The sequence below is a fragment of the Cupressus sempervirens genome, chromosome 3 (assembly GCF_028749045.1).
Source record: "Cupressus sempervirens isolate cs-2001-9-10 chromosome 3, ASM2874904v1, whole genome shotgun sequence".
Lineage (NCBI taxonomy): Eukaryota > Viridiplantae > Streptophyta > Pinopsida > Cupressales > Cupressaceae > Cupressus > Cupressus sempervirens.
Genome location: NC_143120.1, coordinates 353,971,197 through 353,975,721, shown reverse-complemented (window position 1 = coordinate 353,975,721; position 4,525 = coordinate 353,971,197). Strand labels below are relative to the sequence as shown.

The window sequence follows — 4,525 nt, the reverse complement described above, 5'->3', positions numbered from 1 at the left end:
CCAAAGCCATGAGTATATGAAGTCGATGATCACAATTGTTTACAACTATTCACCAGAAACAGCTTCTTTGCAGTTTTTCAGAAATACTAATAAAGCAAAAAAGAACATCTACTAGTTGGTAGACATAATAGCAACTCTCTAGCAATTGAATTTAATTTCATACATGCACATATCTAATTTAATGTCATACACGAACATATCTAATTTAACGTCATACATGAACAAACATATAATATAAAATGATAACCAATAATGTCATATACATTAACAAACACATAATATATTATGATAACCAATAATGTTGTATATGAAAAAACATATCATATATTAACCAATAATGTCATACATCAAATATGTCATACATCAAATATAGAATGTCATATGTACATCAAATGTGTATCGAATATGTCTCTCAGATGCCTATATATATACATGGGGAAGGAAACAAGTCTCTATATATATGTATCAAATATCTCAACTACATCTTTTCCTTCCCACGAGGGGAAGGAAACAAGTCTCTCGAGGTCCTCTGCCGTTGTGTGGAGATGACGGGGCCCTCCTGACACGCTCACTTGACCTCTTGTTGAGGCTCTTCTCCAAGTCCAACTGATACAAAGAAAGTAGATATGAATCAATATTTATTATACGTTGAAATCAAATATATGTACTCACAAAATCAATTATTTTCTTACTGCCAACAAATAGTCACTTTGTAAGTCCACCTCAAATGCTCGTGGACGATCTGGCGTGACAAGACCCTACAAAAATTTAGTAAATATAATCACTTATAAATAACATTAGAAATTTTGAGATTAACTATTATAAACAACAACTAAAACGAAGAAAATTCTTTCATACCTCCGTCAGTGGCTGTGAGCTAGCCACAGCTGCGACCACTCCACTATCAACAGATTGTCGCAGATGAGGAGGTGTGTCCGACATCATGAGCTGCATGTCATACAATACATGTTATATCTAATATGAAACATGGAATAAATATAATCAAATGAATTAAATTAACATGAAACAACTGTACCTGTGTAAAGCTCGTATGATGTCTTTGCTCTACGTCTGTGGTAAAGGTTGAGGGTCCTGTGGAGAACTGATGCACATGCATATTTTTTTTGGTCAATCCTTAATATGATTACGTAATAAATATATGTATTAATTAAAATGATTAAATTGATACATACCTCAGGACTCGTCGAAGGGACAAAAAATGGGCCTGGAGGATCGCTGCTAGGCCCAGGAACACTTTGACCCTGAATTTTGAACAATGTCAATAAATCCTAATTAATTAATCATTCACTATACGTATGAAATGTGATCAAATTAGTAATTTACTTGTGTGTCAATGCCAAATGTCTTGTTTAGGAACTGATCAGTGACAAGCCCATCATCTGCACCATCTCCGACATGAGTGCCAAATGTGCATAGGGATCCGCATGAAGTGCACATGTGACCACGACGTATAGAAGGCTCCCCCTCAACTAATGGGCTCGTGGAATGGATGAGGGTATGTGTCAAAGCATTAATGGTCCCTAGAGTGCTTGCATCTACATGTTCCTTCACAACTAAAGGAATAATCACATGCTCATGCTATGGATGGACCACGGGTGCCCTAACTACATTAGGGTCACAATGTGCTCCGAGCCTCTCAAATGATGACCCCCCACCTCTACCCTAGGAGTCTAACATATCAAAATAATTGGGGATCTCCCCAAGGACAAACTCACAATATAATTTCTTCAAAAAATACATGGGGACCTCGTGATTGTTGCAAGGAGGGGCATCAAAAACCATCCACCATCTATCCCAAAAATTATTTCTAATAGCATCATGTATGCACCAATGGATGGGGAATCGTTTAGTACCCTCTCTAACAGTATTTTGCTCACCGGGTTTTCTAAATAATGCACATATACTACCTTTTGGTATTTCCTTTTTTCTAACATCTTCATATGACAATTTATTTGCATAAAATCTTTTTTGTTCATCCCTCTTAGCCCACCAAATATCTAATTGATCACTAACTGAGGCTATTTGAGTGTTAATGGATTCAAGGGATGATGCCAATTGAGCCCTCATTGGATTGGTTTGTCCGAATTCTTTCAACCGAGCAATGATTCCTTCTAATTGAGTTTTGCCTCTCTCTATTTCATTTTTTATATTTTCTTGTGCGCCTAGTGGACGTCTTGCAATTGGTTCGGGTTGTGGAATTTTTTCTTCTTCTTGAGGAGGGTTTTGGTTTTGGGGTTCTTGAGGGTTTTGATGTTCTTGTGGATTTTTTGGTTGATTATGAACGTTTCCTGATAAAAAATCAATTGAAATTCAAATAAATAAACAAATCTAAATGAAATTTGTAAAAACCCTACAAAAGAATATAAAAAACTTACAAAACAATATGAAAAATATATCAAAAAATGCAAAGTTAGGTTCATATCACTTACGGCGTCGTCGTGGGTGCGCTTGTGGTCTTGGATTTCGTCGACGAGGAGGTATTTTGGCAAATGGTGGTGCAAATATTGAGTTTTCAACTCGCGTATGCGCTGCTCGCTGTAGGAGTAGAAGAAAATGCTAATGAAAATGATGGGCTATGGGTTTGCAACCCATCATATATACCTTTTTTTTTTTAAAGCGCGTATGCGCTATAGCGCGTACGCGCTTTTTAAAATAGGAAAATAAAATTTCCTTGTCACCTTTTTGGCACCACAACTCAGTGCATATGCCCACATATGCAAGTAGAATCCTTACACCTTTTAATCTAGCCACATGAGAAAATGTCTCACCATATTCATTTCCTTCTTCTTGAGCATAACCTATATATACTAGCCTTGCTTTGTCCCTTGTCACTTTTGCATTTTCATTCAACTTGTTTCTGAAAATCCACTTTGTGCCAATAATATTCTTGTCCTTAGGTCTCAGTACCAATGACCCAATATTGTTCTTCTCAATTTTCTAAATTTCTTCATTCATTGGATTAGTCCAATCTTCATGTTTTAGTGCATGTTTGACTATTCTAGGCTCAAATTCACAAATCAAACATGTATTTTATCTCATCTTACTTGTCATCACAGCTTTCCTGCATCGTTGTCTCCAACTATTTGGTTATGTGAATGATTCCTTTAAACATAATTTTCTAACACTAGCTCTATTCTTTGTTCTTTTACATTTTCTTTGTTGGGTAGGGGATCAAGTGGTCGCATGGTTATAGTTTGTTGTAGCTTGGTTTCTTCTTGTTGTTACTCGAGTAGGGTACTTAGTGAAACTTCCTATACATATATAAATATTAGATAGTCTTCAATTTATTTATTGCTTTCTTCATCATTCTTATCTACAAACTCATCAATTCTCACATTTGCATTTTCCACCATTTTGTAACCTTTTTCAAAAATTTATAAGCTCTTCTCTTAGTGGAGTAAACTAGGAATATACATTCATCACTTTTTGAATCAAACTTTCCATTCCTAACATCTTTTAGAATATAACACCTACTTATACAAATTTTTAAATAGCTTACATTGAGTGTATGCCCATACTAGAGTTCATAAGGAGGTTTATTTATACCTTTCTTCAATTATACTCAATTAAGGGTGTATACAATAATGCTAATTCCTTCTCTCTAGAATATTTGTGCAACCTCCTTCTCAATCATCAATGTTCTAGCACTGCCCTTAGTGCAAAGAGTTGTCTTTTAATTTCTTTCTCATTACAAAAGATAATAAATTTATCAAACATGAATTCACCTCCTCTATAAAATCTTAAACATTTCAATTGTTTACATTTTTTTTTCTCAACTCTTTCCTTACACCATTTGAACATTTGAAATGCATTAGATCTTTCTTTCAAAATTCTTTCAGAAACAACGCAAGTGTCATTCTTGGGCGATCATCAACAAATAGAATGAAATATCTATCACCATAATAAATTTGCACTTTCATAGGACCACAAAGATCAGTATGAACCAACTCTTATACAACATTAAATGAGTAAGACTTGATTTTGAAATTTAACTTAGTCATTTTACTAATATGACATTGCTTGCACATTATTTTATCAGGTTGCTTAAGCTTAGTAAACCTCTCACTCTTCTCTTCCTACTAACCTTGATTATGTTATCAAAATTCACATGGCATAACTATTCACCATTTTTGCCCCCCACCCGTCCACAAGACTTCCAAAAAAATTGAATTTTCAGGGTGACAACCATGACTAGGTTTAAATTTGACTATTCAATTACATTTTCCATGCAAACCAATAGGGATATAAAAACTTGGATTTTTCTTTTTTTTCCCTGAGTCTTATGAACCCCTTATATTTTCACATGATATCCTTGAGAAAATTCAAGTTGTGATGATGCGATTTCATCCCTGTTTGCACAATCACATGCTATTGAGGCTTAACTGCCAAAGAAGTCATGAAAGTGTGAAGCAGTCATCTCAAAAATTTTAGTGCAACTTTGTAGGTTAGAAGGATAATGCCTAGTTTCATGTTGTGAAGGAGTGATTGACCTTGAATTGCATGA

The 4,525-nt window shown here is 34.9% G+C and overlaps 1 long non-coding RNA gene across 2 annotated transcripts; it reads right to left on the bottom strand.

Annotated features, from left to right (window-relative positions):
• Positions 1 to 301: 301 nt before the first annotated feature.
• LOC149566442 (uncharacterized) lies at positions 302 to 4,296 on the bottom strand. 2 transcript variants are annotated; one of them, XR_016361563.1, is made up of 5 exons: positions 1,194 to 4,296; positions 1,037 to 1,102; positions 859 to 948; positions 693 to 758; positions 302 to 606 (listed from the first exon to the last, which is right to left on the bottom strand). It is a non-coding gene; the product is annotated as an uncharacterized LOC149566442 (long non-coding RNA). The 2 variants fall into 2 exon arrangements; XR_016361564.1 differs by having other exon boundaries at positions 723 to 758.
• Positions 4,297 to 4,525: the final 229 nt, after the last annotated feature.